We start from the raw sequence: 14,736 nt of genomic DNA on the forward strand, positions 1-14,736 counted from the left end.
GGCTGTATAACATGCTGCACACCCACTCCCTTGGGCAAGGGCCCAAAAACACTCAGGCCTCTGAGTGTCTTAGGTGAGAACCCTTTCCTCCTCTGGCATCTCTGAACAGATCCAATGAGTGAGGTTACCGAGGTTTTGCAACAAACAAGCAAACATTTGAAAATATCTCCCAAACATACAAGTTGACAACTTAAACAAGAATGTGGGGCAAAAAAAAAAAAAAAGTCGTCATTTATAGCTTGATGCCTTATATGATATAGTTAGCTATGCCCAGATGCTGTGGGTGGGAAGAAGCCTGAAAGACTCCCCATCAACAGGGGTTCTGAAGCTGCCAAAGACGGCCTCATTAAAGGGGCCAGTGGCTCCAGGTGATATCGTGGAACACAGTCCAGTTCTTTTCTCCACTGGATCTTTTCTTTACTAGGTTAATTCTCAGAGGTTGTTTTTGTGAGAACCCCTTTAGCAGCAAGGTGTGAAATCCACTCAAATTAGCTTACGTAAATTGTCTATTGTGTGGGGACAGCAGAGAGAAGGGAGAAAGCTTACTGTAGGTATAAAAAAGTCTTTGGGGAAACTTAGAATTGCTAAAGAGCTAGACCTTAGTAGGGGCTAGAACTGGGACCCCTCAGAAGCCCTCTACATCCTTCACTTTAGGCAGGGTTCACTGACCCCACTGCCTATAGGGCTCACACATGTGAAATAGTGGGGTCTAAATAGGAAACTTGCTTGTACCACTCAGCCTCTGGGCTTGGGGAGCTGTGGAGAGAGGTGGGGAATCTGGCCACTGAAATAAAACAAAATTCGCTGTTCACTGGGTCTCCTGTGAGTTTGCTGAAAGTTGTTCAATTATTCTGAGCAGCAGGTGAGTCTGGGGCAGGCCCCCTGGTCCTCTGGAGGGACACTTACGGGAGCATGTGTGTGATCTTGAAATGTATGTTCTAAAAGTCTGAAAAGTCTCAAATGCACCTCAAGTCTGGCCTCTCTGGTTCAGCATTTTCATTCTTAAGATAACCACAATTTCCATGCAGTTTGCTCTGGAAGGCCCACCTAGTTTTAAATGTGAAATACTTTAGTTTTTAAGTGTTGGCAATCATTTAAATTTCAAACCTCACAGGCCAAACAAAACATGTCGTGTATCAGTTATGTCCTGTGGGTGGCTGGTTTGTGGTGACTGGTACCTCATCATACACAGTCCACACATCTGTTTCTTTATGGTCCTCAACCAAATTGGCAAGTTCTATATGTCTCTAAGCTCAGAATTCCTGGAGAGTAATTTATTTGGTCTCTGGCTTGGTTAGGGGCCATTCCCGGTTCAATCACATGGTACACAGAACTGCCATTGTTAGAAGTTGTAGGTGAGGAGTGGGTATGGTAGATAAACTGACTGAAAGTCTGCTATCATTGTTGGATGTTTCCAGATTTGTTTCCTCTTTGGATCATGTTCTTGAACTCAGAAGGAGCAGAGGATTTATCTGGTTTGAAATTTCTGAAACTTTCTAAGTAAAATGAATCAGCAGTCATCAGTTGCCCCATGAAAATGTCCCAGAATGCATAGGTAGAGGTGGCATCCTACTCCAACAGGGACTAAGACTGGCTCCTTCTCCACCAATTACGTCTCAGTTTTTGAGAAAATTGATGAAGATGGGCCATGACCTGAGCTTTTCTTGTTGCCAGGATGCCTCTTCTCTTTTTCTTCATATTTCCAAACTATGCCTCTCTTCCTTACGAATGTTTGTTTCGAAATAGGTCTGTATCTGATGACCTTTCCTGTAGGAAGAGTTCCAGAATATTCTCTCCCCAGTAAGAAAAAGAATTGGCAATTGGCAGTTTCTGAAATGAGCTTTTTGTCTTCACAGAGTTCTCATTTTCAGAAAAGCGGGAAGGACTGGCAATGCTGCACATTCTCTGTGCCTGCTTGGTCTGCTCACATCATTTGCATTCTGATCCAGCATTTTCCACTTCATTTTCAAAGCCTCTGTAGACTCCACTCTTCATCTGTGTAGTATAAAAGATAGCATTTCTCAACTTCACAAAGATTTCTTTTCAAACATTCTATTTCTGGAAGGTAGAACCAGTGTTCTTTGCTGCTTTTTCTACCCACCCACAGCAGGGTACAGAGTCACCCTATCTGACATGGGGCAGAACACCTGAGTGTGGGTCCACTTCTCCGTTTATTGGCTGCTCTGCAAGCATCAGTGTTTTCATTAGTAAAAACATAGGAAATAATGGGACAAAAAATAAATTAGACTGATTCTTTTAGGTTTGGAGGGGGAATTATAAAGCCTTTGGGAAAACTTATGAATTACTCTACCTCTTAGGGGAATTCCTAGACCAGGAATTCATCCATGCCTGGGACTGGAACACATATATACGGTTTTGGAGAAAACCCCAAGAGCATATACATGTGCTCCAGTCCCCATCTGTTTTTAACCCAAATACTTGGGATAACCCCAAGAAACTCGAAGACTCTGGAGTAAGTCCCAAAGCCTTGGGCTGTGGTCTGGGAGCCTCTAATCTCCAACATTTCAGAGAAGAATCAATCATATACTGTGTAGTATATTGATAGTTTCTCTTTTTCTTTTCATTTACTGCTTGAAAATAATTGAAGCCTAGACGTCTACCCTGGTGTGGTGGACATTTGATTTTCTGCCAACCATCTCCCTGACCCTGATAACCACATACTAATTTACCCTTAAACTCCTCCCCTTCTCCCCCACTCATCTGAAGTGACTCTGGCTCCAGGCTTGGGTATTGGATCTGGGCTTGGAAAATCAAAAGGGCAGTGATTGGTTCAGAGCTGGGAAAGTGCCCCAAGCTGGGCCATGAAAATCAGCCCTGAGATTGTTGGTGCCTTACTCTGGGGTTGCTAAGCTTATAGATGGAACTCTTGGTGATCATCTTTACCACCTTGTAGGGAATACCTGCCTGTGAATGAAACTAACACAGAGGAAAGCAGGAGTGAGCGGGAAAGAGACAATGATTGTGTCCTTCATGCACTCACTGTCTAAAGACCTGGATCAAATTGTGCCTGAAACCACCCACTGAACTTTCCAGTTACAAGGATCAATAAATTCTGATTTTTCTTTGAGCCAGTTTGAGTTGGGCATGTATTTCATAACCAAAATTGTCAAGACTAATATAGCTGGTCTAGTGAGAAATTCATAGATCCCATTTGTCTAGCAACAAATCCATAGATCCATATATACCTCCCTTCATCTCTTAGACTTCATCAACTCACATTAATCTATGTGGGAATCCACCCCTGAATCAACCCTGGAACTTGCCACTTCTTAGCTATGAGCTTTCTTGATTATCCTACAATAATCCTTTCTGTAGGACCATGGGGTTGCCAAGGTTCAGATTTTATCACTGAAGCAAACAGCCAGCAACTAAGGTTACTTCCCATAGAAATAACTGTCCTAAAATTAAAGCACCAAGTAAGTTTCTCCTTTGAGCTTCACAAGGCCTTGAGAGCCTTCGGAACAAATGTCACCTCTCCTGCCATCTGCCTTATGGCTCAGGCTACCCTGCTGCTATCTTCCCACTGTGTTTCCATCCCACTCCCTTAAGCCGAGCTCTCATGCTCCAGGAAAGAATCAAAATAAACCTTTGCTTTCATATGGAGTATGAGTAAATAAACTCCTGGACATATGCCAAATCCTGTCAGAGCACGTGTGTCCTCGTTCATCTGCAAGAAACAAACAACCTGGCTAAAACCACTCAGAGGCCATTGAGTGTTCCTGGACTCTATGTTCAGGGAGACTATCAATATCAACCCTAGAGCTGGCACAAAGAATCCCTAGCTGGATCAGCCATCCCTGAAGAGATCTTTCCTGTGTTCTCATCTCCCCTGAATTTCTGCATGGATCCTGGGAAGATTAGATCCTTGAATATTCAGTAAAATTATACATTTATGAGGCGGGGAAGGGGAAAGGAATGGGAGTGAGAGAGATGGAGAGGAAAGGGAGAGGTGGACAGGGAAGGGGAGGCTGAAGGGGAGCCACTAATACCTTTACTATACCATTTAAATTAGTACAGACTAGAAATTAGACTGCACCTTAAATATTAGGATAGTAATATTAAAGAAAATTTAATGAATGCAAACTCTTCATGCTATTAATTTATGCTTAGGTTGAAAAAAAAAAGAAGCATTGTTTACAGGGTTTGCTTTTACAAATAATACTTTCTTGCATGTGTAACTACAAAATTAAGTCCTGACTCTGGGATTATTGAGTCAATGACTCTATACACTTTAACTTTTGATAGATAACACCAAATAGATGGTGTTTTATTCACAATAAATAATCAGTTATGTGTATCCAATAGCATTAAGTCCATTTGCATATAATTAAAAACCTAAAGTAACTGTGGCTTCACCACATAAAGGTTTATTCTTGTTTGATAAAATAAGCCCAGAGGTAGGCAGTTCAAAGTCGCCAGAGTCCTCAGAAGGAGCACTAGGCTCCTCCTATCTTTCTGCTTGGCCACATGAGGTATGTGGGTTTCATCCTCAAGACCACCTCATGGTCCAGCATGGTTACTGGAACTCTATACCTCATGTCTGTATTCCAGGCATAAGGAAAAAGTGAAGGGAGAAGAAAAGAAGGACATACCACTCAGATGAGTCAATTCCCTCTAAGGAGCCTTCCAGGAAGCTCCAGCTAACATTTCTGCTCACACTACATGGCCACACTTCATAAGGGAAGCTGGGAGATGTAGTCTTTATTCTGGGTAACAATGAAGCTTGCAAAACAAAGTTCAGCTACTAAGAAAGAGAAAGAGAAGGGAGGCAATTTTCCTCTCTGACAACATCATTACTCATCTTGGTTAATTCCAAAATGCTTCTTTTTTTTCCATTTTTTAGCAGAAAGAGCTGAATATATACATTTAAAATAAACAAAAAAAGCTCTTCTACAACTCCCACCTTCTTGTAGCTGTTTCATCTATTATGTGCACATTTGGATGTCTTCATCCTAGTGCAATAGGAAAGTTACTCTACTTGAGCAGAACAGACCATGTAGCTCTGAAAGAAGTTTCTGGCACATGGCACTAGCAGTTGTCAACACAAATAAAGCCCTAGCTCCATGTATAAGGAGCTCGAGAACTCATCATGAAGCCTTAACAAATATCAACTCAAAGCCAATATTGTTTGCACTAGCCCCTTCCTACTCCCCAATATTTTTAAAGCAAACTCCAGTCATATAATTTCATTTGTAAGTATCTCAGCACATACCTCTAAAAGGACTCAAAAAAACCCACAATACTCTTATCACATGTAAAGTAACAATAATTTCTTAATGCAAAAAGTCACTGATCAATTTTCCAAGTCTCAAACTTTTTAACAATTTGCTTGAATCAAGGATCCAAATGATATTCCTGTGTTGCAATTGGTAGCTATATTTAAGTCTCCTTTAACTTTTGGTTTCTCTTCTATCTCTTGTTTTCTTACAATTAAAAACATTATTAAGGAAAATTTAAAACACAGACAGAAGCCTGTAGGCATTTGAATTTTGCAATCAATTGTCTAACTGGCACTCAAATCTGCTCCCTTTAATGCATCTCCAAACTCCTCCCCTCAACTCCTTGTCTGGGTCACCATCATCTCTTCTAGACCACTATAATGGCCTCCTAACAGGCATTCCAGGCACACTCCAACCTCTATCTGGCACAAATCTGGCCTTTCACCCCTCTGCTTAAATAGAAAGAGTAAAATTAATAAAGCCATTGACAAAGAACTCATGATATTTATTTTCTTGTGTTGTTCAAAAACTTGCCTCTGAAGGAAGTTTCCAAATGTGACTTCAGCAAACAACCGATGCTCACCTGAATACACATCAGATATCGAATACTACATTAAAATATTTGGGTGATAGAAACCCCTACCTGTTGCACAAACGGGGTCGATTGATCTGGGCCCTGGTGCATGCATTCTCTTTGCTAATGTTGGGGCTTCAGGAAATATCCAGGGTGTTTTCACAGTATAGCTTCGTGGTTCACATTTTGTACCCCTCCTGTTGTATGACAGCTCTTTCCTGATCTGGTTCCTGTCTTCTGGGTTTGACTCTACTCACATATCGGAGTGTCTCTGCTTTCAACATGCCTTTTGGTTGCTGGTTTTTACCTCCTGTTCCAAGATCCCAGCTTGTCTCTCCCCTTCCCAGGTTTGGACCTACCCCCTTTCAGAACTGTCATTTCTAACAGACTTCACTTACCCATTCTGCCAAAACATATACGCACACAACCATCGCCACCACCAAAGACATACGTGTTCAGATCATTTTTCCTTAATTAGCTATATTGAATTATCACCATACCTCCTACTGTGTTCTGTCCTGAAGGAATTAATGGCCTAGGGAAGCAATAATACAGATCAGTATATACACAATAGCGGTGCCCCTTCTCTCACATGAATTTGAAAACAATGTCCAGCCTGGCTTGGAGATCTGGGATTTGGATTAATAGAGATTCCCCAGGGTGATGAGTCATCAGAATTTACTGTACTTACTAAGGTATAGTGTGTATTCAAATGTAAGTTTAGGTTGGTGGCAAAGACTTAATCATCAAGTCTTGTTTAATCAGGTATTGGATAAATTATACTTTTAAAATCCTAGGTTTGAATCTGTACGGCAGCCAAAGAAGGGTGACAACAGGGGAAATAGTTACTTTTCCAGTTTGTTTATTCTATTTTCTTCCCCTACCCTGATCCCAAATGTTCTTAAATTATCTGTGCAAAATGGCCTTCCAAAATAATTTTCTCCCTAGGAGTCTCTATCTCTGCTTCCTTCAGTGGCGTAAATGAGTGTCTTCCCAGTGGCTACTCTTCAGCTGAACTTTCTGCCTTCCAGAAATAGAGCTTGGCTCTAGCTTGCTAATCCTGTGTCCTGTGAAATACCCCAGCAGGGAGGGGCAGGCTACTGTGCCCGGGTATTATATAAGACTCTACACACCAGGAGCAGTGCCCAACAGATGCCAGACTGCCCCAGGCAGGGCCCTCACAGTGGTCCCAGAGCCTTCCCACCCTGTCAGCACTGGGACATGCCAGCTATTGGCCACACAGAGTGGGTCATTTAATATCCTGTTTGTTATTTTTACTACAGTGCTGGCTATTATTTTACTTGGAAATCTGAGGAAATGTATCCTTCCACCTGCTAAGTCCAGATTAGGAAAATAAGTAGCCTTTGAAAGAATAAAGGTCTTTATATGGCTGGGGAACTGGAACTGAAACCCAGTTCTCTCTCAGACTGTCAGGAGCAGTGCTTAAAAGGTTGCATGCACCCTGGGCCACACAAATGTCAATTATTTAGCCACAGAATCTTTGCGCTAGAGAGGACCTTAGTAAGAGAGATTATCCAGTGCTACCTTCTCATAGCTCTAGTTAAAGAATGTTGAGATAAGTGCCTAACAGACATTTCTACCTCCCCAGTGAATGCTGGATAGTGCTCACGTCCTCCTCCCCATGAGCATCCACAAGGATGGAGAAGGAGGGGCTAGAACAGCTGAACACACAGCCCCCACTCCATTTCAGACAAAGGCTTAAGAGAAAGACTCTGGAAGTAACAGCAACACGGAGATATGGGTGTAATCTGTAGTTCTGCTTCTTCTTTCTACTCCTAGCTTCCATTTCCATGGGAAATAAGGGGAGGTGATCCTATGGATAACATAAAAAATGCCATTTCTGGTTAATGTAGATGTAGTTGAAAAGGTAGATGATCTGACAAAATATTTTCCTCAAATGAATCCATTCGTCTCCATCATTTGATTAATTTATTCATGTTATTATCTCTGATATGTTAAAATGTCAAGAAGGAAAAGGTCATTTGCACACACATGCAGTCTCCCTGTCACAATTTGAGCTGCCAGACCTCACCAAAGGAAACTAATCACAGTTCCTTTCTCTTGCAGGCACAGATGGCAGCTCTGGCGGCAAGGTGCTCTACAAGGCCTGGCAATAAGGAAGGGTCCAGTTACTCGCATCCAGTTGTCTAGAGCATGTTTGATTAGGCAACTTTTAGCAGTCGTCCTCAGCTGTGCATATTAAAATGGCTCCTTAATTCATGTATAATATCTAGGTATGTAGAATTAAGACATCCTTTTGAATACCATATTTCAGAAACAACTCTTCTTTGGCATATAAAATTTATGGAACAAAATGACAAACAGGGCTGGAATCAGCGGTATGTAGGTAAATGTTTAACAACTGGCTCTGCAAGAAAACAAAGCTCTGATTTGTAGTGTTTGCCATTTTCCATGGTGTAAATACTCCCATCTTGGCAAAGTTCAAGTTACCAACCAAAACTCATTGAATTGGATTTGGGAAGAGATGCACACAATTGGCTCTTGTGGGAAGGTATGTGGCAGTGCCAGCCAGCATCAGCACACTGCTAGCTAAAAGAGCCAACAACAAATCATTTCCTGTCCCTTCTAGGACATCTTACTTTTTCTAAACAAGCACAGAATGGCTCCAAAAGGAAAATAACACTTCACCTCACTAAAGGAGCTACAGCTGTTTTTATTTTTATTTTATTTATTCTAGTCAAATAAAAGGAGCAAGTCAGGCACTTCTGGGCAACACTGTTGCATCCTGGTCTCTTCACTGCCCAGGACTGATTTGATTTCTACTTTGGGATTCTGCTAAATTCCGGATAACTTTGGGCTGACTTGATAAGAATCTGTGGACCCAAGAGAAGCAGAACAGCATAATGATTGAGTATAGAATTTAGATTCCAAACAAAGTTCCAAGTCAATTTTATCTAGAGAATACAATAAGCAGTTCAAGTAAGATTCATGGCCTCTCCAAATTGGAGTAAATTCATAATATAACAAACTCATAGTGCAGATGTGAAGGTTAAATAAGAAATGTATATAAAGCATTTAGCTCAGCATCTGGCACAAAGTGCTCCATAAACAGTAACTATGATGATGATTATTCCTATTACCTGGCCTGGTTTTTATTTCAGCATTGTCCCTACCTCACTTGTCTATTAAGTCCTGTCCTATAAGTGATCAAGGCATCTGCTTCTACTGCAGACTGCCAGGGCTCGTCTTCTGTCTCATAAGGCAAGAGAATTCTAAGGTGAGACATCAGCTATGTAGTCCATAGCTAGATATTTTCTGTTGAGAAGAAACATGGCAACAGAATTATCAGCAGTAAGGCCAAGCTGTCAACAACAAACAGAGGGTCTTTAGAAGCGGGAGCCTCAGTGAGGAGTGGGGATGTGGACATATTAGGCTCTGAACTTCTAACACCCTAGCCTGAACTTGGTTGTCAGGCAGCAGCTCTTCCCCTGCGTCCACTGGTTCTCTCATGGATCCCAAACTCGCCTCCCTTCATCGCTCTGCCTAGACTCTCCCCTCTCCACTCCTGTGCTGAAATTCCCCAGCCCCTGCTTCCTCCCTAGACCCACCCTGCACAGGAGCAGAAACAACTTCCAAAGCTAATTGCAATCCTTCTGTTTATGAATCATTTTGTGGTTTTCAAACTCTTTTGCTTCCATATATGTTTTGACCTTATCAAAACCACTAAGCAAGGCAGGGCTGACTTTATTACCTTCTTTTCATATACACACACACACACACACAGAAATTGTGTCCCAGAGAGGGTGAGCGACTGGCCAAAAGTCAGATGATGTTTGTGGCAGAGCCACCTGCCCTTGGGTTTAGGTCTCCCTCTAGCATACCTTTTCATTACAGCAGGATTCTGAGCAAAAGCCAGTTTTATCTATCAAGCCCCAAGCTGGAGAGCAACACCATCCCAGTGCCTGTATTATCAGGTTCATTAATTCTATCAGCTTTCCCTGCTCTGTGTCTGAACACACTGTCCCCACACTACCTTTGGCTGAAATAACTTTCTGAGCCTGACTAGTTCTTTGGTGATGAGAACAGAGCTGTGGCCCCTCTGCTTTCCCTAAATGGACTCTTAGCTGGGGGAGTCATGGAAAGACTTCTGGAATTCTCAGAGGAAAATTATTAAACAAACACTAGCTTGGAAGGACCTAAGGGATTATCTAGTCCAGCTTCGAATTGAATGAATGAATCAAGGCAGAGAGATTGAGGGACATGAAGTCCTTGGACTGGTTGGCCAGTGGCTGAAGATGGTAAATAGACCTCAACTCTCCTAACTCCCTGTGTAAAGCTCTTTCACCTTAGGCCAAGACTCTTTCTTGGATGTATAATCCTCTTCTAAAGACTTGGGATTTTCAGTTATTTAAGAAGAAGAAAAACAAACAAACAAACAAACAAGAAAAGGGCAAGGTTGTAAACCCAAATGTGGAAAACAAATGTTGGCTCTTCTTTTTCTATCATAAGATCCTGCTGTTTCTTTATTCATTATGCGCAATGCAAAGATGAGAAAATGACAACTAAAGAAAACCACATTTTATACATAGAGCACTACACCTTTAAACATCCTGTGACATTTTTCTTGAAATATATGTGAGGACTAACTCTAAAATAATGAGATTTTCTTTTTCAAATGAGACCTAATGTCTGAATTAGTAGAAACATCAAGCTCAGAATGCTTCAGAACTCTTTGGAATTCTCTTCAGAACCTATGGCTCAGTCTTTTGCATGTCTTTGGTGAAACAAGGCTCCACCTTGGTGAAATTGGACTCTTAGCGCCTTCTTCTGCAAAAGCCCCCCAAAATACTTCTTTATCTTTCCATTGTGGCAATTCAGAAAACGTTGATGTGGATCTGAGACTTTTTAGCTGCAGGAAGTCAGTAGATTTTGAAAAACCCATTACGCCTCAGGTGGAGAGAGACTCAGAGCTGTGTATTATCCTTGCTGCTCATTCTCAAAAGAGCAAAATTAGTTTCCCTTCAAGACCAGGTAAATTATTCCAGTGAGGTTTAATAAGCGATCCCCTTCTAATATGGTTTGTTTCTGTGTTCCCACCCAAATCTCATGTCAAAATGTAATCCCCACGTGTCAGGGACAGACCTGATGGAAGGTGATTTGACTGTGTGGGCAGTTTCCCCCATGCTGTTCTCGTGATAGTGAGTGAGTTCTCATGGAATCTAATGGTTTAAAAGTGTGGCACTTTCTCCCTTGCTCTCTCTCTCCTGCTGCCTTGTGAAGAAAGTGCTTGCTTCTCCTTCACCTCCCACCATGACTGTAAGTTTCCTGAGACCTCCCCAGCCATGCAGAACTGTGAGTCAATTAAACCTTACCCAGTCTCAGTAGTTTTTTATAGCAGTGTGAAAATGAACTAATACAACTTCTTCCCTCCTCCCAATCTTCTAAAATGCTTGCTGAGCCCAAAAATTTCTTTTAAAAGTGATTGCATATAGAAGAGGAAGGGTGAGACTGAGGAGGGAGAGAGATTCCCAAAGTAGGGAAGAATTTCATTCCGCAATAAAAGATTTTAAAATTAAAGGTAAACACCTGACTGAGTAACCTAGTTAAGGGACTTCCAGGAGACAGCAGAGCAACACATTTTTGTGTAAATAAACTATTTGCAGAGCCTCCCTTGGTTTGGAGAGTGTGGAAAGCTGAAGACAAAATGAGAAACACCCTCATGAAAAGGAATAATATCTGCAAATGGTGGGGGAAGAGCCCTTTAGGGCTCTTTTTTTCTCCCAGCTTACTCAGGACAAAATGTAATAATGACAGCAGAGGAGGGTGTATCATATAACTAACGAGGCCTAAGTTTCAGGTTTCCTGAATTGCACCAGCTCCTTTCAAGACTCTCTAGCTAATTTTATATTTCTATATGTTTTCTTTTTCTTAAGGAAGGCCTCCCAGATTAAATAAATTTCAGTGGGCAAAATATGGTTTGGCCCCTGAGTGTGCCAGGTAGAGATTCTGTAGCAGAGTTACACGGGTAGGCCACTCTGATGTGAGTCATGGATGAAATGCTTAAATGTGCTTCTTTTACTTTGATGTGCAAGAAGGACCATATGTATTTTTTATAAATCAACCTGATTTCCATTTGGAAGCCCCACTCTGCTAGGTGGTACACACACACATGCACATGCACACACACATGCACACACACACACTACTCCCAGGATGGCTGCTCTGCCCATGCTTGAGACTCAGCAATTGCTGCTGGCACTGAGAACTCCAGAGCATGTGTCCTCATCTCTTCCAGCACAGCATGCAACCATCTCCTTTGAGCATTAGCTGCTTCCTTGAGCTCTTAGAATGAAAGGCACATTCTCTGCTTGACATTCATAAACCTCTTCTGCTATGGGAGAATAATCTCCTCTTCTCTAACAGTATCCTCCAAGTCACTCGCCTCTTCTGTCAACCTTATCCTCTTTCTTATTCTTTTACGATAATCTTTTGGTGTATTATCCCATAGTATGATGATTAACAAATCAAATATTGGTTTGTCTTTCCATGTGGCAGAAGGCCCTGATCAGCAAACTCTCCCCAAAAGAGAGGAGACTTTACATTAAGTTCTTTTAGTGCAGACAAAAAAAAAACAGAGAGGGGAAAGCAAACAGTATGGTTCCATAAGATAGAATGATTATTTTTATAAGGCCACACGTCATCATTTGTAGCTGATCTTGCCTCATCAGTTCTCCAACCACTGGGAGAAAAGGCTGTTTTAAGGCAGAAGAGAAAGCTTCTGATGAATTTAGATGGTGTGAGGGATATTGCAATGGAAGACTACAGTTCACACATAAGGAAGTGCTCATTTCTAGGCTTGATCCTGGGGCCAGTGAAAAACTCTCTAAGGGAGTACTCCCCTTGCTATATATGGTTGGCCCAAATATAAACCAGGCTTGTTTTTCAGCTTCATACTTAGTGAGTCAATATTTGCAAAAATGCTGCAAATATCACCTTATGGAAATGTTATTACAGTGTTCTTGTGGTTTACTTTTATTGTTTGCTTGTTGTTTTTCTACTCCAAGTTTATTATAAGGCCTCTTTCAGGCAGTTTTTCAGCCTGATGTAGAATGGTATGGTTCAGTGCATAAACAGCCATACACACCCTCTCATGTCTAGAATTGATCAAGTAAACTCTGACTTCTCATTTCCTTAGACAGGATTGCCCCAGTCCCAAAGGGAAGGAAAGCTGGCACAGTAGGTATTTACCCAGTGTGGTATGCAGGGGTAGTACAACCATACTGTGCAAAGGCCCCAGCACAAAAAAGAAAAGTGCACTCTTTCTACAAATTGGGGCCAGTTCTCTGTTGTTTCTTTTCTGTTTGTTTTTGGCGCAGTTTCCTGATTCAATTGAATCCATTTTGCATTAACAGAACAAACAAGTGCATAGAAGGGACTTGTGCTCAAAGATGTGATGATTAGATTCAGTGATGAATTAAATCTTTTAGGGAAAATGAGCCTGTCTTAGGGTTCCTCCTGAGGGCTATGTAAACTCTGATACTAATCTAGCAGGGTGTCTATACTCCTGAGGATTGATAGCTTCCTGTTCAGGTTTGTGTGCCACCAACTCGCCCAAACAACTCTCTTGCTAATAATGTTTTAGATTCCCCTAATAATACCCAGCTTAGGCCTGAGCATACCAGATAAATTGAAACAATAGTTATCAGTTGATTCTACCTCTCTATATTCAGCTTGTAACTAACATACCCCAGAAGAGAAATTCCTCCTGCATTAACCTGCTGATACTGGCCACGATTTCAAGCATAGTTTGAGTTTTCTATCACTCTCATTGTTTTATATCTCAGAAACCCACTGGTGCCTGTCTCTACATTTAATCATCTGACATTTTTAAGCCTTTAGTAATAGCACCATCAAGTTTACCCAGGATGTTTACCATCAGTTACTCATCACAGTACACCTGCAGGGCAGGTAGCTGTTGGGACTGCATTTTATAGGACGGGAAACATATGTCCTATAAACATATGTCCAAATGATGACACACAGGGAATCTGAGGCAGAACCATGATCCAAATTCTAGATACTAAAGCTGTACCTGACCCAATACAGTAAATGCTACTGCTACTTTTCATCACTGTATAGTTGACCTGTTACTCAAAGCACTGCCTTCTCTAGAAAACCTTTTTCCAACCACTCCAGTCCACAGTGACTCTCTCCTGAAGCATCCCTCCCCAGCTCCTTCCCAAACTCCAGACATATTTTCTTTGTATATTATATTCATATTTATTCACATCCTCTCTGTATGGTCAATCGTTTTCAGGTTATATTACCTTCTTTCTGGAATATGGTCTCCTCAAGGATACTTGGATTTGTATTCCTCCATCATTCCTAGCACTGCGCTTATTCCCAGATGGGCCTGAAAATGCACTGTCCTGTGGCCACTGCTGGCCTGGCTGGCTGCTGAAGACGATAAACTGAACTACGATGTGCTTCTCAGCTTGACCCAAAAGGAACACATAGACTACCCACTGCCAGGTACTGCCTCCCTGGTGGACTCCTCTGAACCAAGCAAGTAACAGCCATTGCCTCCCTGCAGTCCTTGCAGAAGTCTTGTACTGTAACATGCCCTCTTGGCCTCACAAGTTCATGCGTTAGCAGGTCATGAGCTAACCTTGAAATGAGCACCCACGAATTGCCAGCTTGCCCTGGGGAGCTGGGCAGCAAAGACAGAGCTGAGTAAGGCTGGCCTCTGTGTTCAAACCAACAAGCTCAAGAGTGTCTAATTATTTCTAGAGACGCTGCTCTGCTGTGGCAGGTCTACACCTGTCTACTCAGCAAGCATCCCATTTAACTTGTACATGCAGGGAAAGCAAAAAGGCATGTTCACTTTTACAAAAGGTAAACATGTTCAATGTAGAACATTTGGGAAATAAGTCTATAAAA

This window comes from Pan troglodytes, chromosome 4, assembly GCF_028858775.2.
Source record: "Pan troglodytes isolate AG18354 chromosome 4, NHGRI_mPanTro3-v2.0_pri, whole genome shotgun sequence".
NCBI lineage: Eukaryota > Metazoa > Chordata > Mammalia > Primates > Hominidae > Pan > Pan troglodytes.